The following is a 25,502-nucleotide window of genomic DNA, read 5'->3' on the forward strand; positions in this document are numbered from 1 at the left end:
GGGAGGGTACCCTGTTGAGCCCAGAAGCTTCCCAAATCATTGAGTTGATTCAGCTACTCCTTCTTTTCATATTCCTATCCTCTGTGCATATGCCACTTCAGAGGCTGATTCCCGGAGGCAACCTCTGTGTCCCTCTCTGAAGCTGCAGGGTGCTCAGCTTACCCGTCCAGCTTCAGATTCTTTGGGGCTTCATCTCATATGCTGGGCCTCCCTTAGCGTCACAGTCACATTCTAGCTGGGTAGGAGAGTGTGATCTTTTGCCTCCAGACCGACCTCTAATGTGGAGTTAGCAGCAAGGGCTTTGGGGTGAGACATATTCAGATTTGATACTTGCTGTCCCATTTGCTAGCTGTGTGATTTTTTGCAGCTTGTAAAGCTTTCTGAGCTTTGGTTTCCTTATCTTTAAAGTGAGGGTGAGAGAATTCCCTGGAGGTCCAGTGGTTAGGACTCTGCACTCTCACTGCTGAGGGTGCAGGTTCAGCTCCTGGTCAGGGAGCTAAGATCCTGCAAGTCGCAAGGCACAGCCAAAAAAAAATAAAGAGGGTAAGAATTTCTAACTCTGGTATTGACGTGCACGTTTAGTGGTGGAAAGGAGATTAAACGACATAAAGTGATTCACATTAGCTATTATTATGCTGCTGATCATCACTGTCCTTTTAGTCCTTTTATTCAAGCTGAGGTAGTCCCAGCTTCTTCTCATGGACACTGAACATTATCAACCCTGATTTTACGGGCCCCAGACACCCCTGAAGCAGAGGGAGCACCGTCTCCCTGGCCGTCCCCAGCACTGACTGGGAGCTCTGACTCTTTTTCCCTCTTTCTGTTAGTTTCCTCTGAGCACCCGGCTGTTGCCTGCTGATCACCAGAGCTCTAGGTTCATGAGAGGAATAAAGAAAAAGGCCGTGTAAGGTTATAGCTAAAACCAACATAAGGAAACAGAAGTGTAAGTGAGGCTCCTTTTCAGTGAGCTGTAAGATTTGATAGTTTCTCAGGGAAACTACGAAAAGATCCAGAAATTCAGGATACAAAACAATCAGCACATTTTTTTATGCATAGCTGAGCTGCATGGATGGCCCCTGGGTAAAGGAAGTTGGGAGGGAGCAAGGCTGCTTTGCCTTCCCAGAGGGCCCTTCACTGGTCTGGATAACCCAGGAAAGTAGACTGGAATAGCCATAGAGACTAGGGCCAAAATTTTGAGCCTACATGAAGCAGGGAGGTAGAAATGAGATCCCTGCATACAGCTGAGACTCTGCAGGGTTTAAATCTCTTTTAAGTGAAGTAAGGCCAGAAAAAATTCAACCACTAAGGCAGAGGAGAAAGCTTTTCTAACCTGGACTGGGTCTGGTTGGAGAAGAGGAAGGTCTCCTTTTAGAAATGTATAATCACACATCTGCCCTCTTTTGGATTTGGGATTAAATTTACACTACTCATGTGATCCTAGAGTCTCTAGGCCAGGAAGTGATCATAAAAACTACTCCCGGCTGGAAAATTCATAGAGAAAGAAAGTAGAATGCTGGTGGCCAGGATGTGGCCGGTGCGGATGAGGCGGGAGGAAAAGAAGTTGTTGAATGGCTATGGAGTTTCTGTTTTGCAACATGAAGAGTCTTGGATATTGTACAACAACATGAAAATATTTAGCACTCTTGAACTGTATGCTAAATTTTGTGTATATTTTACTACAATTAAAAAAAAAGATTTGGAGGGATTTCCCTTAAGGATTTTATCATTGATTTTATTATTGAGAAAAGTAAGAAATGGAGATGGGTGTTAATATGATCCCCTTCTGTCAAAGTGACTCCAAATTAAGCCAAACTTGACCCCAAACCCCACACTTGTATTTGCCTGTGTATTTCTTTATAAACGTACAGGAGCTTGAAGAAGGTAGTGAAAGCGTCCATCAGGGTTGCTTGTGTAGGGCTGCAGATGAAAAAAGAGAAGGAAAATAAAAAGAAAGATTTCGGTGCAACTGAAAACATCTACAATACTCAACCTTCATTCTGTTTGCTCTGACCCTGTTTATGAAAGGGGATATCTGATTGTGCGTGCTCACTCCATGGGATAAAAAATTAGACTGCTGACTTGCAGATATGTCCTCTGTGCCAATGGAGAAGAAAGCAAGTTATATGGATCTGGTGATCTTATTTTATTTACACAAATAAGCAAATGCCCTTTCTATGTATATATACACTCTCATGTATTGGTGTGAGCATGGAAAAGATGTGGAAAGACAGGTGTCGGCAACTGATGCAAAGCCAGACACTGATGTAAAAGCAAGGCACGTGCTATACAGCCAGGAACATGAGGGAAAGCCAGGGCACGTGGCAGAAAGGCAGGGCACGTGATGGGATAGCCAGGGCACGTGATGGAAAGGCAGGACACCTGCTGGAAAGGCAGGGAACGTGACGGAAAGGCAGGGCACGTGATGGGATCCGCCAACACACCTGACGGAAAGGCAGGGCACCTGCTGGACAGGCAGGGAACGTGAGGGAAAGGCAGGGCATGTGACGGAAAGGCAGGGCACACGGGGAAAAGCCAGGGCACCCGACAGAGCTGGGCACCTGACAGGTTGGAGACGTCGCGCGCCGCAGGCGTTTTGTCGCCTACGTTTCGGAAGCTGGAGTCTAACACCAAGGGCTCGCTCGCTCTGACGGTCCCGCCGGCTCCGGCCTCCCTCTGCCTGGGCTCGAGGCCGGCTCGGGTTTGAGGCGCTGAGGGAAAGTCGGGGAGGGCGGCGGGGGTTGTGGCGGAACCCGAGGGTGCGCCCACTGTGCCGCCAGTCTGTGGGCCCCGTCTCGGGAGACAGCCGTTTCTGGAAGGGCGTGAAGAACCGCGCTCTCCCTGAGCAGTTTCTTGTCCGTTGGGCGGGTTTGAAGCCCCGGCCCTCCCAGCCTCGCGTCCTCCGTCCCCTGGCCGCCCGCCAGCTGGGCTTGCAGCTTTTTGTCTTCGTGTGCCAATCCCCGGCCTGGCACGTGGGGGAGGCTCGGGTCAGGAACTCACGTAGAGCAGAATTTAACTCTGACCCCTCCAAGTTTCAGGTTCTTATACAGGGGGCGTGGGCAAGAGTAGGGGTCCTGGTGGAACCAGGGAGGGTCCTGGGTCAGACTGATGTGTGTGATGGGGGGGGTGGGGGAAGGTTGGCGACTGACTCCTCCTGGCCCCAGACCTCTCCGTTCCAAGTGGCTTGGGAACAGAGGACTGCCTCCGATTCTACCTTAGCTGCGATACTGATGCCTGTTACAAAGACAGACCAGGCCTCCCTTGCTGGTCTCTCTGCATTAATTAATTAACACGGTGATTGAATTCTCCTCATGGTAGGCACTGAGCTGGGAATTCAGTGGGGCTTATGTTCCAGAGGGGTGGGAGATTCAAAACTACTAATGCATAGCTGTTTAATTACAGCTATGATAGCTATTGTGAAACACAGGCCCCATTGCCCTTGGAAGGTGTAACAAAGCAAGTTTGATGCTGAGCCAGAACAGAGCCTGTGCGCCAGGGCCTGTGTTCCTGCCAATGGTCTTATTAGAGCACGGCTTGAACCCAAACTCAACAAGTGTGAGGCCAAACCTTTGCGGGAAGTTGGGCCTTGCGTGACCAACACATTCTCCATAGCGGGGACCTCTGCAAACACCCCCATTTCCCTTCCACCACTCCTTCCCAACTCAGTTCAAACAGGAGTTTCTCAAGCTCCATTTTTCAGATGAGTGAAGTGAGGCCTACAGACAGGAACTGATTTGGTCTCTAGGTCCCAAATTAGTAAGGAGAAGCCAAAGCCAGGCTCCCTGGCACCATGCTCAGCCTGCCCGAGTCCCCACAGTCCATCCTCTGTGATGAGCCAAAAAATGAAAAACAAAGCTGCTCTGTTCACCCAGATTTCTGTTTTCTCCATTGTTCTCCACTAGGGACATTCCTGAATTGGTAAAGAAGGCTCAGCCTCTCCTGGAAGTTGATTGGCTATGCTATGCCTAAATCATAATTGAAAAGTCAGGAGACAGAGTTAGAAAAAGTTTGAGACTTTGAGGACCTCCCAACTACAACAGAGACAGTGGCCGCCCACCTGGCTCAGGACACTGCGATCAGGTCACAGGAAGAGGGGCACTGGGGGGTGGGGTGCGTGTGCTGTGGGGTGGGGACGGAAGGCACACAGAGGGACAGCTCCCTTGGAAAGGGAGCAGCTGGAGCAAACTGGATCTTCTGTGGGTCCAGGGCAGCATGTGAAAGTATCTGGGAGGGTGTGGGTAAGGGAAGGGGAGATGGGAGGAAAGAGAATTAGGCTCGCAGGGGATGGGGGAAGGGCTTTATGCTCAGGAAACAGCAAGTGCAAAAGCATTGAGGCCAGTCAATCATCATATGAGGGGAGGGGTGGACTCCAGGGATGAGAGCCTGACCCCTTGGTGATCCTGGCTCCATGGAGCAAAGAAAGGATTATGAGAGTCTTGTGCTGTGAGAGGAGACTTGTCTTTTCTCTGCCTTAGGCTGAGAAAAGCAGACAACTCCCCTCTTTCTCCAAAAATGCACATGTCCACTTACGTGCAATATTTTTTTAGTTGTTTTTGCTTTTTTTATTGTGGTAAAATGTATATAACATAGGGCTTCCTTGGTGGCTCAGATAGTAAAGAATCTACCTGCAAGGCAGGAGACCTAGGTTTGACCCCTGAGTCAGGAAAGATCCCCTAGAGAAGGGAATGGCTTCCCACTGCAGTATTCTTATTTGGAGAAATCATAGACAGAGGAGCCTGGTGGGCTATACAATCCAAAAGAGTCAGACATGACTGAGCGACTAATACACACACACACACACACACCATAAAATGCACCATTTTTTAAAAGAGTTTTTTTTATTGGATTATTTTTAAAGTCTTTATTGAATTTGTCACAGTATTGCCTCTGTTGTTCTGGTTTTTGGCATGTAGGATTTTAGTATCACACCCCCCACAATCCCGAATTGGAAGTCAAAGTCTTAACTACCGGACTGCCAGGGCATCTCTAAAAACTACCATTTTAAACATTTTTAAGTGTGCAAGTCATTGGTATTAAGTACATTTACAATGTTGCATAACTATTATCACTATTCCCAGAACTTCTTCATTATCTCAAACAGAAACTCTGTACATATTAGACAACTCTTCCTTTCTCCCTCTCTCCATGCCCTGGTAACCTCTATTATACTTTCCAGCTCTAGATTTTTCCTGTTCTAGCCCCTCAGTATATATGCAATTTTTAAAGAATGGGTTTATTGTGGTAAAATTGACATGCAATAAACTGCATAAAAGTGCACAGTGTGATAAATTTTGATTATGCAATTGTTGTTGTTTGGTCACTAAATTGTGTCCAACTCTTTGCAACCCCATGGACTGAAGCACGCCAGGACCCCCTGTCCTTAACTGTCTCCTGGAATTTGCTCAAATTCATGTTCATTGAGTCAGTGATGGTATCTAACCATCTTATTCTCTGCCTCCCTCTTCCCCTTTTGCCTTCAGTCTTTCCCAGCATTAGGATCTTTTCCAATGAGTTGGCTTTTTGCATCAGGTGGCCAAAGTATTGGAGCTTAAGATTCAGCATCAGTCCTTCCAATGAATATTCAGGACTGATTTCCTTTAGGATGGACTGGTTGGATTTCCTTGCAGTCCAAGGAACTCTCAAGAGTCTTCTTGCTCACTTCAGCAGCACATATTCTAAAACTGGAACAATGCAGAGAAGATTAGCGTGGCCCCTGTGCAATGATGATATGCAAATTCATGAAGTGATCCATATTAAAAAAAAAGTATTCTTCATCACCACAATTCAAAAGCATCAATTCTTTGCTGCTCAACCTTCCTTATGGTCCAACTCTCACATCTGTACATGACTACTGGAAAAACCATAGCTTTGACTCTACAGACCTTTGTCAACAAAGTGATATATATGCTTTTTAACACTCTGTCTAGGTTTGTCATAGCTTTCCTTCCAAGGAGCAAGAGTCCTTTAATTTCATGGCTGCAGTCACTGTCCACAGTGATTTTTGGAGCCCAAGAAAATAAAATCTGTCACTGTTTCCACTTTTTCCCATTCAATTTTCCCTGAATTGATGGGACTGGATGCCATGATCTTGGTTTTTTGAATGTTGAGTTTTAAGCCAGCTTTTTCACTCTCCTCTTTCACCCTCATCAAGTGGCTCTTTAGTTCCTCTTCACTTTCTGCCAGTAGAGTGGTATCATCTGCATATCTGAGGTTGTTGATGTTTTTTCTGGCAATCTTGATTCCAGCTTATGACTTGTCTAGCCCAGCATTATGCATATAAGTTAAACAAGCAGAGTAACACTATATAGCCTTGACATACTCCTTTCCTAATTTTGAACAGTCAGTTGTTCCATTTGCGGATCTAACTGTTGCTTCTTGACCTGCATACAGGTTTCTCAGGAGACAGGTAGGGTGGTCTGGTATATTTTCATCTCTTTCAGAAGTTTCTACAGTTTGTTGTGATCCACACAGTCAAAGGCTTTAGAATAGTCTATGAAGCAGAAGTAGATGTTTTTCTGGAATCCCCTTACTTTCTCTGTGATCCAATGAATGTTGTCAATTTGATCTCTGGTTCCTTTGCCTTTTCTAAACCCAGCTTGTACATTTGGAAATTCTTGGTTCATGTACTGCTGAAGCCCTAGCTTGAAGGATTTTGAGCATAACCTTACTAGCTTGTGAAATGAGCGCAATTGTATGGTAAGTTTGAACATTTTTTGGCATTGCCCTTCTTTGGGATTGGTATGAAAACTGAACTTTTCCAGTACTGTGGCCATTGCTGAGTTTTCCAAATTTGCTGGCATATTGAGTGCAGCACTTTCACAGCATCATCTTTCAGGATTTGCAATAGCTCAGCTGGAATTCCATCATCTCCACTAGCTTTGTTCGTAGCGATGGATCCTAAGGCGCATTGAACTTCACACTCCAGGAAGTCTGGCTCTAAGTAAGTGACCACACCATCCTGGCTATCCACGTCATTAAGACTACTTTTGTGGAGCTCTTCTGTGTATTCTCTTCTGCTTCTGTTAGGTCCTTGCTGTTTCTGTCCTTTGTCATGGCCATCCCTGATGTCTCCAGTGTTCTTAAAGAGATCTCTCGTCCGTTGTGTTCTATTATTTTCCTCTATTTCTTTGCACTCTTCATTTAAAGCGGCCCTCTTCTCTCTCCTTGCTGTTCTCTGGAACTCTGCATTCGGTTGGGTATATCTTTGCCTTTCTCCCTTGCTTTTCACTTCTCTTCTTTCCTCAGCTGTTTGTAAAGCCTCCTCAGACAACCATTTTGCTTTCTTGCATTTCTTTTTCTTTGAGATGATTTTGGTCACTGCCTCCTCTACAGTGTTACAAACCTCCGTCCATAGTTCTTCAGGCACTCTGTCTACCAGATCTAATCCCTTGAATCTATTTGTCACCTCCACTATATAATCATAAGGGATTTGATTTAGGTCATACCTGAACAGGGAGGCCTGGCGTGCTGTGATTCATGGGGTCGCAAAGAGTCGGACACGACTGAGTGACTGAACTGAACTGAACTGAATGACCTAGGGCTTCCCTGGTGGCTCAGACGGTAGAGAATTCATCTGCAATGCAGGAGACCATGTTTGATGCCTGGGTCAGAAAGACTTCCTGGTGAAGGAAATGGCAACCCACTCCAGTATTCTTGATTGGAGAATTACATGGACAAAGGAGCCTGGCAGGCTACAGTCCATAGGGTTACAAAGAATCGGACATAACTGAGCAACTAACACTTTCACTGAACAGCCTAATGGTTTTCCCTACTTCTTGATTATGCATGCAGTAAGCCAAATAACGCCTATACCAGTCACTGCCTAAAGTTCCTTGTGCCCTTTTAAATTCCTCTCTCCCCAAAACACTACTGTGCTTTCCGTCCCTGTAGATTAGTTTGGAATTTCTTGAGTTTTAAGTACATGGAATGACACAGTTCATACTCTTTTTTTCCGGGTGGTTTGGCTTCTTTCAGCAGTAATTGTTTTGAGATTCAGTCATTCATGCTGCTGGGTGCCTCAGCAGTTCATTCTTCTCATAGCTGAGTAGTGTTCCGTTGTATGATCTACCATAATTGTTTATCCGTTCACCTGCTGATGAACATTGAGATTGTTTCTAGCTTTTGGTGCTCATAAATAGAAATTCAGTGGATTTTTGTATGTAGATTGTGTCCTGCAGGCTTCCCTGGTGGCTCAGCTGGTAAAGAATCCTCCTTCAATGCCAGAGACCTGGGTTCAATCACTGGGCTGGGAAGATCCCCTGGAAGAGGGAACAGCTACCCACTCAAGTATTCTGGCCTGGAGAATTCCATGGAGTGAATACCCATGGGGTCACAAATAGTCGGACATGACTGAGCGAGTTTCACTTCACTTCACTTGTGTCCTGCAACCTTGCTGAACTCTTTTATTAGCTCATCTCATTCCCTCTTTTAGGGACAGAGCATTCAGTCGTTCATCATATAAATTTCTATAGATGCCGTTTTGCAGCTTGAGAAAATTCCCTTCTCTTCATAGTTTGCTGAGAGATTCATTGGAAGTGGGATGCTGGATTTTGTCAGAGGGACAAAACCTACTGCATCTGCTGGGGCAATCAGTTTTTCTTTCTTAGTTTGCTAATGGGGGGAGGAATTCACAATGCTTGACTTTCGAATGTGAAACCAACCCTTCATTCCTGGTACTGCCTGTGAGATTAGAATAGGGCATGGGAATTCAGGTGCCTCGGGAGAATCAGGGGCCTCGTCCCTCAAGGAGACCAGGTTCTGTGCCCAGTCATGGGGAGAAGGGGGGAGCGGGCAGAGGGCAGGGGCGGGGAGAACCCGAGCGTCAGACATAGCTGCCTGCACCTGCCACCGCAGGGGAGCCGCCCCGGGAGAGCCAGGGCCCCGTCAGGGCGCGGCGCCGTTGCCACGGGCAGACCCCCACGGGTGCGAGCGCGCGGCTCGGGCGGGCCCGGCTCGCAGCCTCTCCGCCGGATCTCCCGCACCGCTCTCGCCTCTCCAGGGACTTTTGCCATCTGTAAAACGGAGCCGGTGGCGGCTGGGCAGCCAGAGCGCAGGGACCAGACCCAGGCGGCCGGGCTGCGTTTCCCAGTGCCGTGGAGACGGCCTGGCGGGCCGCGAGCTCCTCGGCAGTTTCCTTCTCCGTGAAATGGAGGTCGTGGCGCTTCCTCCCAGGGCTGTTCTCGTCAGCGCGTCCGTGGTGATAGGCCTCTGAAATAAGTGATGGAAGTGGCCAACGGACGACGGCCCAAGCCAGTGCCCCTCACTCACCAACGGTGTCCTGCCGCCAGTGGCCAGCTCTCTCAGCCTTAATCTCCTCACTTAGAAAATGGAGATAACATTTTTACGAGATGTGGGTACTGATTACAATTCAGTGTCATCAGGCAAATGGTTGAGCAAGCACCTGGCACAGGTCCTGGCATGTAGGAGAAGCTGGGTAACATGCAGGCATCTCAGGCGCCCAGAGCTGGGGTGGCTGCGACGGAGACTGTCCCGGAGCTGGGGAGTCACAGAGGCAGCCAGGGGCAGGAGTGTACCTGGCTTGGTTTGAATGTGCAGCGCTGTGCCCTTGAGTGATACTGCGCCATGGAGTGGTGCTCTCAGAACCCCTGCCAGACTGGCATGATCCTTGTGCCCCACCCAGGTGCCAACAGGAAGGGGGAGGCTCAGAGCTAGAATTGGAATCCAGATTCCCTTGGTCGTTTGGGAGGTTTGTGCCCGTCTGAAAGAAGAAGGATCTCCCCAGGGCTGGTGCGAACTCGGGTCCCACGTTGAGGGAACTGGGAGAGGAGAAAGGAATCCAGTAGCCAAGGAAACTCCTGGTGGATTCTCTCCTTCCCCACCTGGGCCTTGGGTTGGGTTTTTCCTCCAGCTTCTTGGGTTGAGTGTTTAGCTGACCTAGTTCTCCTTCTCTATTGGCATTTCAGCATCTGACCCAAATGCCCTACTCACGCAGATGTTTTTCATCAGATGTTACCGTCTTCTGGGTGCATTAGGCTCTGGGGACACAGTGATGAGATCACAACAAGTCTCATTCTTATGATTACAAGATAACACCCATATGAACACAGTTAAAATGATGGCAGAGGCCAGCACCCTGCAGAAGTGCCACAGAGAGTGTGACAGAGAATGACCTGGCTGGTCAGAGAAGGCTTCTCTGTACCTGTGATGTTTCACTGGACAAGAAGGAGTCAACTGGGCAAAATTCTGGGATGGGGCATTCTAGGCAGAGGGAACAGACAAAATCCTGAAGTAGGAGTCAGTCTGATGAGTAACTGGCGGTCAGTGCGTGGACAGTGGGTGGAGCTAGGGGAGGGGTCACCTTGCAGTGTGTGGGGGCATCGGGGGGGCCATGAGGACTTATTCTAAGTACAGATTCCAGGATTCTTCTGAAAATGAAAAAAATGATTGTATTCTTTTCTTATCTTTTGTCTTTTGTGATTTAGAGGGTCTCTTGTTTAGAAAAATATTTGAGAGTCTCTCAGAACTGGAAGTATTGGTGCCCACCAGGTTGCCTTTAGCCACTGTTATTTCTACTCCTGAAATGCCGCGGACAGTAGATCTCATGCTGTTTTCTAAGCCACGTTGCCAGAGTTACCTGATGGGGTCATATCCCCTGGCAAGGTCATATGCCCAGCCTTCTTGCCCAAGGCTGGGAGGACTCTGATGTTATTTAAAAATGCTCTAGGCCTCCAAGACGTGCCCATCCCTATCCTCTCCCCTTGGTCCTTCACCTAAAGGTTTCTCTGGAAAGCTTGCACTCAAAAACTCATATAAAACTGAAACCCTGTCTCAGGTTCTCCTTCTGGGAAAACCAAACTTAAGCCACCAGCGACCATGTGTTTTTTTGGACTAGAAATTGAGATTCTGGGATTAGAACCTTCCAGCTCTGAAAGTCTTTAGAACTGTGTTATTTACTCAATCACACAATAGGTGATTGGCAGAGCCAGGCCCAGGAAGGCATCAGGGGTGGGGCTGGGTCCTCCTGGGGAATGTGGTGCAGAGCCAAGGTTGCAGCCATGGTTTACCAGTAGCTGTGCTCTCTGCCTTAATTGCTCCAAAGACTTTATGTCCAAAATTCCACCTGCTTCCTCCTATGTTAGAGTAGTTCATCCGGAAGTATGAAAGATTGGCAGCTCAGAGACAATGCATCTTGAAAAGAAGATGTTTGTAATAAATCTGCAATTCAGTGAACTTTTTGTCAGGGTGATAGAGTGAGTTCAGTCAGCTCAGTCATTCAGTCATGTCGGACTCTTTGCGACCCCATGAACTGCAGCACGCCAGGCCTCCCTGTCCATCACCAACTCCTGGAGTTCACTCAAACTCATGTCCATTGAGTCGGTGATGCCATCTAACCATCTCATTCTCTGTCGTCCCCCTCTCCTCCTGCCTTCAGTCTTTCCCAGCATCAGGGTCTTTTCAAATGAGTCAGCTCTTCACATCAGGTGGCCAAAGTATTGGAGCTTCAGATTCAGCATCATTCCTTCCAATGAATATTCAGGACTGATTTCCTTTAGGATGGACTGGTTGTATCTCCTTGCAGTCCAAAGGACTCTCAAGAGTCTTCTCCAACACCACAGTTCAAAAGCATCAATTCTTCAGTGCTCAGCTTTCTTTAATAGTCCAACTCTCACATCCATACATGACTACTGGAAAAACCATAGCTTTGACTAGACGGACTTTTTTTGGCAAAGTAATGTCTCTGCTTTTTAATATGCTGTCTAGGTTGGTCATCACTTTTCTTCTTAGTGCAATTCTGTTGGGTTTGAGGTCATAAGTGAAAGTGTCCAACTCTTTGCAACCCCATGGACTCTAGCCTACCAGGCTCCTCTGTCCGTGGGATTTTCCAGGCAAGAATATTGGACTGGGTTGCCATTTCCTTCTCCAGGAGATCTTCCCGACCTAGGGATTGAACCCAGGTCTCCCGCATTGTAGGCAGACGCTTTACCAGGGAAGTCCATTTGAGGTCATGTGTGTGTGTGTGTGTGTGTGTGTGTGTGTGTGTGTGTGTGTGTTAGTCACTCAGTCGTGTCTGACTCTTTGCGACCCTATGGACTGTAGCCCACCAGGCTTCTCTGTCCGTGGAATTCTCCAGGCAATAACAGTGGATTGGATTGCCATTCCCTTCTCCATTTGAGGTCATAAGGGAGCCATGTATCAGGAAGTTCCTCAGCTTTCCCAAGGATCAGCTTCCCCACCCCATTTTTACTTCTCCTCACCCTTTTCTCCCCACAGTGAGACTACACATGTTGAGAAGCACTTCGTGTCTTCCTCAAGTTTCAGTTGCAAGGCCTCTCAAAGGTTTGAGTCTATGGAGGGAAGGTGACTCAGCTAAAGAAATAATTTGGCCAAAAGTGCATTTTGGAAAAGAATAGACTGGTGATTTGAGCTAAACTCCCTGGCAAGTGATTGATTTCTCAGAAGCGTGGAGGGCTGTGTATGATGCAGCAAATTTCCATACCGTTTTCTAAAGGGCTGGTGTCAATTGCTGGCTGAGGCAGGCTTGTGATTCAGGTCTGGGGATGGCAGGTAAGGCTGCCATCCTGAGGAATGGCAGTCCCCCTGGCAGTGTTTCACTTTTCTGTCCAAGTGGCCTTGGATAAGTCATTTACTTTTTCCCATACACAGTTTCCTTGTCTAAGCAAGTAGAGCTGGATAGTCCACAATCAGTCCTCAAAGTGTAGTCTGCAGACCAGGAGCATTTATAACAGCTGGGAGCTTGTTAGAAATGCAGAGTCCTGGGAATTCCCTGCCAGTCCAGCGGTTAGGACTCTGTGCTTTCACTAGCAAGGGCCTGGATTCAACCCCTGGTTGAGAAAGTAAGATCCTGTAAGCTTCATGGCATGCCCTCCTATCCCAACAAAAAAGAAATGCAGAGTCATTGGAATTCCCTAGTTGTTCAGTGGTTAAGACTCTGTGCTTTCACTAGTCTGGGAGAATTTCTGGTTGGGAAACTATGATCCCGCAAGCCACCTGGTATGGCCAGAAAAGAAAAAAAAGAAATGCTGAGTCCTGGTTCTCACCCTAGACCTTATAAATCTGTATTTTAAGAAGATTCCCAGGTCATTTGTATACACATCTCAGTTTGAGGAGCCCTGCTCTGGAACAGACACTCAAATGTGCTCCTTAAACTAGCATATCAGCATCACCCGAACTTGTTAGAAATGCCAGGTCGTGGGCCCCAGACCTACTGAACAACACCTCAGGGTGGGGCCCAGGAGCCTGTGTTTTAACAGCCTCTCCAGGTGATTCTTAGACACATTGACCTTTGATAAGTGCCCTCCCTCAGGTCTCATTGATTCTAGCAGAGGTTTGGCTGTTGTATGTGTGTGTGCTAAGTTGCTTCAGTCTCGAGGCTCTCTGAGACCCCATAGACTGCAGTCACCAGACTCCTCTGTCCGTGGGATTCTCCAGGTGAGGACCCTGGAGTGGCCGCCAGGCCCCTCTCCGTGGCTGTTGTACACACAGGGCTAGTTTGGTGCCACTTTGTGGTTCTGGAAACACTCACATACTTGTACTCCACGGCATTTCTGGGGGTGTCGTTAGCTCTGCTTTGCCAAAGAGAAACTGAAGTTTAAGGGAGGGTAAGTGAGTTGCTCAAGACCTTTCTATCTCACAGTGTTTTTGGACAGTATTATTGACAAAAGATGTTTCTGGCAATGTGAGTTAGATATTACACTGTAGTAAAACTCCTTGTGAATATTTAACATGGCCTGTTGATAAATGACAGGCTGTTTTTTTATTGGAGTATAGGTGTTTACAATGTTGTGTTAGTTTCTGCTATACAACAAAGTGAATCAGCTGTATATAATACACATATCCCCTCCCTCTTGAACCTCTCTCCCACAGCCCCCACCCCTGACACCAGATAGAGGATCTTGGAACATGAGATGGAAAAGGTTCTGTGGGTCTTGATCAAGTTTTCGGAGCTTGTGAACTGCAGCTCTTCTTTTCTTGTTTCTTGTTTTGAATAGTAATCCATTCACATAGTTTAAACATCGTATAATAAAGGACTGCTGCTAAGTTGCTTCAATCGTGTGAATCAACTTGACTCTGTGCGACCCTATAGATGGCAGCCCTCCAGGCTCCCCCATCCCTGGGATTCTCCAGGCAAGAACACTGGAGCGGGTTGCCATTTCCTTCTCCAATGCATGAAAGGGAAAAGTGAAAGTGAAGTCGTTCAGTCGTGTCCAACTGGTAGTGACCCCATGGACTGCAGCCTACCAGGCTCCTCCGTCCATGGGATTTTCTAGGCAAGAGTACTGGAGTGGGGTGCCATCACCTTCTCTGTAACAAAGGACTATAGTCAAAGTTTTTCTGTTGCTCTTGTTCCATAGCCACCCAGTATTCTCCTCCTCCAGAGAACTGCTTTTAGTTTATTGGATTTAACCTAATGAACGCTGACCCTTCACAAAGCTTTGGAATCTCCTGATATAAGGCCACTCTCATGACCCCCCAAATCTCTGGACTTGCAATATATGCATTTTCCAGTTCACTTCATCATCCTGACAAAAAGTCCATCGAATCGGTTAACAAGCATCTTCTCTTAAGGATGCACCATCTTGAGGAGGTTCAGAGCTGCCGCTCTTGGATGCTTTTGTATGTATTATTCTAATACAGCATTTCTTTATGCAAATACAAACATAGATACGTATAAGTGTGTTATATATAGCATCTACTAGCTGTGAAATAGCATCCGTATCTATGTCTATATAGTGCTTTGTCACCGCTGCCAACACAATTTACGAAACAGAATACACGGTACTGTTCTGAGACGTGCTTGTTTCACTGAATATATTATGCAGTTCTGTTATGTGATAGCAGTTTCCATTCTGCTATCACAGACACTGCTGTATATGTGGCATTTTGCCAGTGCTTATTCCATATGCAGGATAAATTCCCAGAAATGAGGTTGCTAGGTGTCTGTATTTGTAGTTCCAAGAGATACTGCCAACCTGCCCTCCTTAAGTTGGTGCCAGTTTGCACCAGCTTTGGATGAGAAGCTACTGTTTTCTCACATCTTTGCCAGCTTGTTAAGTTGTCACGTCGCTGGATTTGTACCAGTCTGGTAGGTGAAAAGCAGTGCCTCATCTGAGTCTTTGTTAGCCTAGAGCATGTTTACAGACCGTTTCTATTTCTTTTTCTGTGACTGTTAATGCTCTTTGCTTGTTTTAAAAATTGGATTGTTGCCTTTTTCCTAGGAACTGATTATCTATTAGGGAAGGATGGCCTTTTGCCTATGATAAAAGTTGTGTCCAATTTACTGTTTCTCTTTTATTGATGGTTTTTTGGTTCTGTGTACACATATTTTCATTTTTTGCAGTCAGATTCATCAGTCATTTCTTTTATGGCTTCTCAGTGTTGAATCATAGGTACAAAGGTCTTCCCTACTTCAAGATAACATGTTCTTTATTTTCTTCTATGGTTTTACATTCAAATTTTGATCCATTTGGAATTTATTTTGATGTATGCTGTGAACTATAAATCAACTTTTTTTTCAGATGGCTATCTCTTTTCTGCTGAATTAAGAAGCTATTTTAATCATAAACTGTTTTTCATAAGCTTATTTTCTCATATATATGTAAGTCTATTTCAGAACTTGCTAATCTTTTTCATTGGTTTCTTTGGCTATTCACGTTCATTCATGTTCACACTATTTTGCTTGTCATGGTTTATAATATATAAAAATATCTTTTAGTGTATTGAAGGGCTGCTCCCCTTATTTTTAGATCTCTTTCAGGCTGTTCTTATTCATTTTTCTATTTGAACTTTAAAATCTGTTATATAATTACATTCCCATGTGTTGGTGTTTTTACTGGATTTGCTTTAATAAAAACAAGTGTAACACACGTACAGAAAAGGGGACTGATTGTAAGTATGCTGCTTGATGGACTGTCGCATAATAGAGCGAGCCATGCTGGAGCAGTACCGGCGTGAGGAGCCCCGCTCTGGCCTCCGAGCAGTCACCGCCTCACCCTCTTACAAAAGCTAGTTATCATTCTCATTTCTCATGTCATGCAGTGGTTTTGACGGGTTCTTTTTAAAACTTTATATAAATGGATTCTTTTGTATTTGGCTTCTTTTTGCTCAATTTGTGAGTTTTTAAAAATCTGTTCTTCTGCTGATGGACATTTAAGTTGTTTCCCAGTTTTTGGCTATCACGAATAATGCTGCCTTGAATATTGTAACATACTGCTTTTGGTGTCTATGCTTGTACTTGTGTGTATATATATACAGTTCTGTTGGGTATTTGCTTATGAGAACTTGTGCATGGGATATGCACGTGTTCAACTTCAGAAAATACCGCCAAACAGTTTTCCAAATAGATATGTAACAATTTACCCTCCTTCCAGTAGTGTCTGAGAGTTCCAGTTATTTCGAGTTCCTGCAACACTTGCTTTTGTTGGTTGTTTGGACTTTACTTACTCTGGTGGTGATTCAGTGTGGATTTAATTTTCTGAAGTGACAATGAGGTTGCATGTGTGCTCAGTTGCTCAGTCATGTTCAGTTCAGTCCAGTTCAGTTCAGTCGCTCAGTCATGTCTGAATCACAGCACGCCACGCCTCCCTGTCCATCCAACTCCCGGAGTTCACTCAGACTCATGTCCATCGAGTCGGTGATGCCATCCAGCCATCTCATTCTCTGTCGTCCCCGTCTCCTCCCGCCCCCAATCCCTCCCAGCATCAGAGTCTTTTCCAGTGAGTCAACTCTTCGCATGAGGTGGGCAAAGTATTGCAATTTCAGCTTTAGCATCAGTCCTTCCAAGGAACACCCAAGACTGATCTCCTTTAGAATGGACTGGTTGGATCTCCTTGCAGTCCAAGGGACTCTCAAGAGTCTTCTCCAGCACCACAGTTCAAAAGCATCAATTCTTTGGCGATCGGCTTTCTTCGCAGTCCAGCTCTCACATCCATACATGACCACAGGAAAAACCATAGCCTTGACTAGACGGACCTTGGTTGGCAAAGTAATGTCTCTGCTTTTTAGCACTTTAAAATATGAGTTTGTTGTCCATTTAAATATTTTGTTTCATAAAATATATTGGGATTCTTTTAAATGTGTGCATTAACTTTAGAGAATGATATGTTGATGATGTTGAATGTTCTTATCCAGGAACATGGTGTAGCTTCCATTTGTTTAACTCTCCTGTGTCCTTTAGTATTATTTAGTTTTTTATTATGTATCTTGCACGTTTTTTTGATAGGTTTATTCCTAGATGCATATTTTTTGTGGAGTCTTTTCTAACTGGCTATTGTTTGTAGTAGTTTCTTAGTTGATTCTTGTAGCCATTTTAGGCTTATAATTATTTCATCAATAAATAGAAACAATTTTACCTCCTCCCATACAGTTCTTTTTTAGTTTTTTATTGAGATATAATTGACATATAATATTGTATCCATTTTAGGATACAAACATAATGATCTGATATATGTATATCTATGTAGTGATTACCACAATAAGTTAATTAACATCACAAGTAGTTATAATTTTTTCTATAACAAGAACTTTTAAAGATTTATTCTTTTAGCAACTTTGAAATAAACAGTACAGTATTGTTGATTATAGTCACCATGCCATCCATTGTATCCCTTCATCCAGTTATTTTATCTCTCATTTCTTTAGCTTATCTAGTTGCAGTGGCTAGTACCTCCTGCGCAGTGATAATGCACACACATGCGTTATTTCTCTTTAGTTGGAAAGTGTCTGTTGTTTTCTAGTTAAGCAGAATGCTGGCTTATAGCTGAGATTTATATATTTTATCATATTAAGGAATTATCCACTGAATCCTACTTAAGGATTTTTAATCAGGATAATGTGTTTTTGTTAAAAGCTTATTCAACATTTATGGATTTCCTGGGGTCTGTCGTTATGTTAAGTTTCTGAGAGCTCATTGGTAGGTTAGTAGTTAGGATTCTGGACTTTGACAGCCACGGCCCAGATTCAGTCCCTGGTCGGGATCGCCCTGGGCCACAGCAGTGAAAGTGTAGAGCCCTAACCACTGGACTTCCAGGGAATTCCCTCCTTTTGGTCTTTTAATGTGCATGCCACCCTACTGGAGAATCTTCTTTGAGTCAACAACTACTGTGGACTCCTCTGGAGAGAATCTCTGGACGTGTACAGAGTCAGGACATATGGTACATATGGGCTGAAGTGGCCTTTCCTAAGGACTTCCCTGGTGGCTCAGACAGTAAAGAATCTACCTGCAAAGTAAGGAACTCTTTCTTTGATTCTGTTTTAGGAAACCCAGCTCCAAATTCCTTCCTGGTATAATGAACAATAGAAATTGGGGTTTGGGGAATTCTCTAGTGGTCCAGTGACTAGGTCTCCGTGCTTTTACTAGCGGGTTTGATCCTGGTCAGGGAACTAGGGTTGTGCAAGCTGCCTAATGCCACCAAAAGAAAAAAGTAAAAAAAAAAAAAAAAAGCAACTGTGGTTTTTCATCAAGTTGGGAAAAAATGCCTGATTCTGATCTTAGTCTTTTTCGGTTTAGCTCTGTAGTTGTTTGGTTAGCTTTCATCTCAAAACAAAACATTCCAAAACCCCCAAAACAAAATTAAACAACCTTAATCCTGTTCCACTCAGTTTTGTTTTTATAGTGCTTTAGAGGATGTCCCAGTGGACCTTGGGACTCACTGCTCTAATGGTTCTCAAGAAGGGAAAAATGTTGAAGGAGCTCTGGATCTATAACAAACCTTTGGGTTCTCGGTCACTGGGGAATGCAGTGCCCAATCCAAAGAAGAGGCATCCACTTGGCAGTGCAGCCCGGTGGTTAAGATTTCCAGGCCAATTTGTCTGGGCTGAGATCCTCCCGCTGCGTACTACTGTGTGACCTCAGGCAAGTTACATCACTGCTCTGGTCCTCAGTTTCCATAAACAAAAAATAAAGATAATAGTGATTCCATCTCTAGCCTTGTTGTGTGGAATCAGTGAGTTCATGCCTGGCAAATTCTGCAGCCATAAATATGGGGGAGCCAGAATGGGTATTAGAGCATCCAGTGGGGATTGGATGAGGTGGTCTTTACATTCAGTGGTCTACCTGACCTTTGCTGACCCCAAACCTTATGCAGATATCTGCAGGTGTCCTTAGACAAGCGAAAAGTTCTCTGGGTCAGGGTCTTCTAAGATGAAGCAAAATAATGAAATAAAAAGTCCCATTTTCTAAGTCTCTGGGCTACAGAAGCAAAGGAATCAAAGATTCTTAAAGGTTGGCATTCCAGATAATAAATCTGAGTTACTGAAAAGTTGGGTTAAGGCGCTTGGCCCTTAACCAGGCTTTTCTGCAGCCTTTAATTCTGAGGCTTGGCGCTCCCTGAGAAGCCCATTGGTTCATTTTTGAATGGGGCTTCTGCACGGTGGCTCTCCTGGGTGGTACTGCCTATAGGACCCAAATATTTGTGTTTGAGAGAGTGAAAGGCATTTTTCTGTGGGCAGAGGAAACAGATGCAGATAGCGGTTGATTGTAAAAGGCAGAGCCATTGGGAGGGAGGGACCCCTTGGGCGGTGCCTGGCTTCTCTCATTACATGTGGATTCTGAGCAGCAGGGTCTCGCTCTCCTTCAGGTACTCTGTCTATGGTGAAACAGAAGCCAGGTGGGAACCCTCATCACCAACTTGCTGTTTCCGATGAGTTATTTGCAATTTTTAAAGCTGTAGTAAAATTACTTAAAATTACTTAAAAGGCACTGTTTGATGGTCTGTTAGTTTCCTAAGGGGCTACTGTAACAAAGTAGCACAAATTTGGTGGCTTTAAGAGAAGTGCGATCTCTCAGGGGTCTGGGAGCTGGAAGCTCAGAATCACGGTGTCCACGAGGCTATGATTTCCTTGCCTTTCACTGCCTCTTCCTGGCTCCTGGTGGCTGCTCGCAGCCACTGTGGCTTGTGGACCTATTTTTCTGATCTCTGTCTCAATCTCCACATTGTATTCGCCTTGTGTGTCTCTGTTTTCTCTTCTTATAAGGGCATCAGTCCTTGGACGAGGGCCTTCTGTAACCTGGTATGGACTCGTTCTAATTTAACTAATTACAGCTGCAAAGACCCTATTTCCAAATAAGGTCACATTCTAAGATTCTGGTGGACATGAATTTTAGGGGGACACTATTCCTCCCAGTGCAGATGGATTTTGACAATTGTGTATACCCAGGTGACCACCACCCCAGTCAAGAACCAGGATATTTCCATCACTATGAATTTGCTCATGCCCCTTTCTGTCCTGACTTTGTGACTGCAGATTATTCTTGCATTCAAATAAATGGAATTATGTAGCGTGTGCTCTTTGGTGTCTGTCGTCTTTTACTGGCAGTGTTTTTGAGAGTTATCCATGTTGTCGCATGGATCAGTATTTTGTCCCTTTTTCTTGCTGAGCAGTCTTCCACTGTGAGATTATGCCAGATTTGTATATCCATTCTTTTGTTGATGAACATTTGAATTGTTTTCAACTTTTGGGACTGCATATAATTCATGATACGAATGTAGTAGCAATACATATTCTTTTTTTTGTTGTTTTTGAGCACATGTGTCTTGATTTTTCTAGGTTGATACTAGGAGTAGAATTGCTGCTTCATACAGCAGGTATATAGCTCATTTTATTAGAATTGCCAGACAGTTTTCCAGAATGATTGTAGGCCCTCAAGGGTAGTGTGTTAGAGCTACAGATGCTCCATATTCTCATGATCTTGGTTACTTTCTTGGCAGTATTTTCTTTGGTGCATAGAGAGAGTAGACCTCTGCACAAGTTTCTATCCATGAGCTGTAGAACTCAAGGCCCTCTAGCTACTGATCTGCTTCACTCCTTGTTTTCTTTTTTGTTGTGTTGCTCCAAGGAAGCTTTTGGGCACAAAGGTCTGCTGGAGTCCCTTTGTCAACGGTCACTTTTTTTCTGAGAATAGCAGAAGTATGAGCCCTCCACACTCTATTCTTCCAGTCTTGAGTCTCTTTGCTCATTGGAGGTCAGAGTTTGAAGGCCAGAGGCTGGAGTCCTTCAGAAGAAGGACATCAGCAACTTTCAGGAGCTGTTCAGAATGTTCAGGGGTCCCATGTGACTAGTTCCACACTGGATTTCTTTATTTCTTTCACAATCAAGTTTTTTCCTCACAGATCTCTATTGATGGTGCTAAAGCAATAGCAAAAAGGGAATAATTCAAGAATAAAAGAAAAAGCTTCAGTTTTCCAAGACACGTCGTCTTTGCTGCCTTTTATAATAGTGAATAATAATTATTATAGTAAATACTGAGTTCCTGCATACCATTCCATGTACTAAGTTTTCTGCATATGGAAATTTGGTAAATAACTCCCATAACCCTTTGAGGTCAGAGTTTTATCTCAAGGCCATTCTACAGATGAGGAGTCTGAGGTAAGGTGGAGCCAGAATTTGAACACAAGGTTCTAGCTTCAGAGTCAGTGTCTTAGCTGCACATGTTTTTCCTTAGGGTCATTCACATTTTGGAAACCTAGACACATTTATTTAAAAGGGAGACATTATATCACTGCCACCAATGGGAGAGCCATATCAGTTGCCATAGCAGAACTAAAAGCAAATACACTGATAACAGCATTATTCTCACTTACTCCTGTTAGTCCTCACCCACAACACCATTTTTTTAATGGTTTGTGCTTTTGAGTCAAATATAAGAAAATTTTGCCCAATTCAATGTCACAAATATTTTCTCCTAGAATTTATTTAGTTTTAGGTTTTACAGTTACATCTAAGATCCATTTCAAGTTATTGTATGCATAGTGTGAGGTAAGGGCTATGCTTAATTTTTTTTTTAGGATTATGCTTAATTTTTTTAAGAGAATAAGGATTTCTGGGACTTCCTTGGTGGTCCAGTTACTAAGACTCTGTGTTCCCAATGCTGGCGGCCTGAGTCCGATCCCTGCAGGGAATTAGATCCCATATGCCACAACCAAGTTTGTATGCTGCAATGAAGACCTGACACAGCCAAATAAGTAAATATATGTATTTTTAAATAGGAATCCCCAGTTAGTTTCTACAGCATTGGTTGAAAAGACCCTCTTTTCCTGTCTTCTCTGAGTCTGGCTTTCCTCAGGGAGTGGGAGGGTTAATTCTCGCGGTTGCTACAAGGAGGAAAAGGTATTATCATTTTGCTACGCAGGATGTAAACTTGTTGGCACATGGTCAGGACTCAATGAACAGCAGTTAGTTCTCAGATTATGCTAAGTGCTTTCCTGTTGTTTGGCATTTAGATTGTTTCCAGTTTCTTTCTTGAAGTGTAAACAGCAATGCAGTGGATATTCAAAGTGTACTGTCTTTTTTTTTTTGTTTGCCTTTAAAATTACTTTAGAGTATATTTACAAAGCTTAATCCATTCTACAGTTAGTGTCAGAAGCATATACCCTGCCAGAAGTCAGAAGCCATGCATTGCTTTTGAATTAGCTCTGCTTCTAACCAGAGGGAGCTCCTTGGGAGGGTTAAGAACTGAAATCATCGCCTTCTCTGGCACCCCCCAACACCTCACCACACCCCCCCCCACCAGTTGGTGGTTTTTCATCTTCCCTTTAGCTGAACACACTCTTCAATGATACTGTTTTCTACTCACTTATTTACCTGTTTGCCTTCCCCACTGGCCTGCATCCGTCTCACTGGAATCACAGCTTACCAGCTCCCAGCACAGTGCCAGCACGCACTAGTTTCTTGGTAAATGTTGCTGTAAGGGCGGCGTGCAGGGCAGCGGGACCCAGCGGCTGGGTCTGCAGGCTTCTCTCCATTCTCTGATAGCAGTGTTCTTCTAGCACCGGTGCTTTGGTTCCAAGGCTTTGCGTCATTTAGATGCTTTCTCTAAGTGTGGGTTGTGTGCCATTAGTTAATGTTGGACGGTGTAACAGGATACTTGTACCCTACATTAAACAACACTGAATTTCAGAGTGAGGACATTTTTTTTCAGCTCTTTTTCAACTCTTCTTCTCTAGGACAGGATTTCTCAGTCTCAGAACTATTGACGTGTGGGGGCTGAAAACTTCTCTGTCGTAGGGCGGCTGCCTTGTGCACGGTAGAATGTTTAGAGCATCCTGGCCTCCACCCGTTACTAGGTGCCAAGAGTGCCCCCACTCCCTCTTGTGACAACCAGAGTTATCTCTAGACATTGCCAAATGTCACCTCCAGGTTGAGAACGACTGCTCCGGGAGAAAGACTCTTTGGTGCTATTGTATTTCAGACACCTCTACAACCCTTGCTAGGGAACTCCCTGGAGGTCCAGTGGTTAGGAGTCTGCTTTCACTGCTTAGAGCCCAGGTTCAATACCTGTGGTTGGGAAACTGAGATCTCACAAGCCTCATAGCCAAAAACAAACAGAAATCCTTGCTAATAATCCCTTTCCAAAAAAGAGAGCACTTCCCTAGCTCAGCGGGCAATGCTTTCTCATTTGAACTTAACGTTATTTTACTTTCCTTGATGTTAGCTTCTCATTTTGGCGAGTGAGAACTGCATTTCTCTCAATGTTAAGTGTTGTGGAGTTTTCTTTACAAATCAATTTAAGTAAAAAGTTGAATGAATATAGAGAAACGTATCTCAGATTTGTAGATATGACCCAAATAGTGCTGTGCTAGGTACCTTCTTCTAAGGAAACGCTGAGTCATACATCTTCCTGTTTCAGGGCTTCTGTCGGCAGCCAGATTTTCATGTTTTGCTTCACCTAAGACAGTACTCCAGCTTGGGAGATGCCCTAGGGTTCTGGTGTAGTGCCAAGCTTTCCAGATGTGCTGACACAGATCATATACACGCAGCACCTATCAGAAGTGTACCGCCTGCTCCAAGCATTTGGTCTGTGGACCCAGGAGTGAGTCTCAGTTGATAAAATCATTCAGGTGCTTTGGATCACAAGGGTAAAGGCCGTGCATGTCTGGTTGCCAGCCAATCCTTTTCTGAGAAGCCGGAATTTGAAAACAAATCACACAAGGCTGGAGACTTTCTGATTTAATAGAGGTCAGATGTGGGAAGAAAGCACAATATGTCATATTGTGACATGTCACGTGTCACATCTTGGCAAAGCTGCCAATCTGCTACTGACTCTGCTTGCCTCATGGGAAAAGGCTTGATCAGATGGCAATGTGAGTGAGAATACCACACTTAGCAACCCTTGATGAATTAATGAGTCTAGACATTAAGCACTGGTAGCTACCAGCATCAGAGAAGAGTGGACCTGGCACCACCTGTAGTTGTGACAAAGGATTTTAACTTTGTCTGATCCAGTCCCCAGTGCTTTTGCAGCACAGCACAGAGGGACGCGTTGAAACGCACCACGAATGCACAACCAGCAAAGCTAGGCTGGGGGCGCTCTTGGACTGGATCCTGGGTTCTTTTTTTAAAATTTTTAAAATTTATTTGGCTGTGCCGGGTCTTTGTTGCTACATTCCCTGACCAGGAATTGAACCCGGGTCCCCTGCAGTAGCAGCTTGGTGTCTTACCCAGTGGACCACCAAGGAAGTTTCTATCCTGGCTTCTTTAACAGATGAATTGTAAAGGGAAGAATGGAATGGAGGAGAAATCCTGTGGGTTAAAAGAGGATTAAAAGATATATGAATTTTAAAAATGGGCAAAACTAAAACCTTTACTGTCTAGGGAAGTAAAGTTTTATCAACTGTCTTGGTTGACAAAACCAGAAAGAAATCCGACAAATGTGTCTGTAATAGTCAGGATGGTGGTTACTTTTTGGTAATTGAGATGGAGGGTCTTCTAGTGTGGCCTCCTAGGTTCTATTCCTTGATTTCATGGTAGATATAAGATTTGATTATCTTATATTAATTCATTAAACTATACGTTTTTTCCTGTTACTTCTATATTTTATTTTAAAATAGTTTTTAAAAAGTGAGATGCGAGAGGGGACATATGAATACCTATGGCTGCTTCATGCTGAGGTACGGCAGAAACCAGCACAATATTGAAAGGCAATTATCCTTCAATTAAAAATAAATAAACCCAAAAAAATGCCAGGTGCAAAAGAATATGGGTAAGATACCACCTTTGTAGGCAAAGAGAGAAAATATGAAAAATATGCTTGTTTTTTTAAAATGTAACCAATGTAAGGATAAACCAAAAACTAATGAAATTGTTTTATCAGGGAGGGAAAAATAAGCGGGAGAAAGATAGAACTTTCTGAATATGACTTTTATAATATAGTTTTTACTTTGAAATGATATGTTTTATATAATTAAAATACAAAATTTTAAAAAATCTTTAAAAATAAGAAACAGAAATGCTTGATCTTTTGACTGTACATTCCCATTACATTAAGAATATAATCTAAGAAAGAACCACAAAGACATCTTAAACTGCACAGACTTGTTTTATTGTTAAAACATCAGTGTTACTATGTTGAAACAGTAGTAATAATATATGAAAGCACAAAGAAAATAATTATCTTAAATGTCATTAAGAAACAAGATTTTTAGCACAAAAGAGATGCAAAAAATAATCTAAAGAATTTAAAAGCCTTATGATTCTAGTGATTTATCTATAAAATAATGAATATTTTTCTGTTTCTAAAAAATATGAAT

The 25,502-nt window shown here is 44.2% G+C and overlaps 1 protein-coding gene and 1 non-coding gene across 4 annotated transcripts in view; both read left to right on the forward strand.

The window, feature by feature from the left end:
- The window catches only part of IL34 (interleukin 34), a 71,523-nt gene that overhangs the window by 16,714 nt on the left and 29,307 nt on the right, over nucleotides 1-25,502 (forward strand). The window contains exon 1 of one of the 3 annotated variants that reach the window (XM_055413176.2): nucleotides 3,950-4,077. The exons of the other annotated variants lie outside the window; for them this stretch is intronic. The gene's annotated coding sequence lies outside the window, so the exon portion shown is untranslated. Of the gene's footprint in view, nucleotides 1-3,949; nucleotides 4,078-25,502 lie in introns of those variants that run through there. 3 annotated transcript variants of the gene reach the window in all.
- Nucleotides 5,649-5,755, forward strand: LOC129547409 (U6 spliceosomal RNA). The gene has a single exon (XR_008684082.1). It is a non-coding gene; the product is annotated as a U6 spliceosomal RNA (small nuclear RNA).

This window comes from Moschus berezovskii, chromosome 22, assembly GCF_049115385.1.
Source record: "Moschus berezovskii isolate FMDL1 chromosome 22, NW_MosBer_1.0, whole genome shotgun sequence".
In the NCBI taxonomy this organism is placed as follows: Eukaryota; Metazoa; Chordata; class Mammalia; order Artiodactyla; family Moschidae; genus Moschus; species Moschus berezovskii.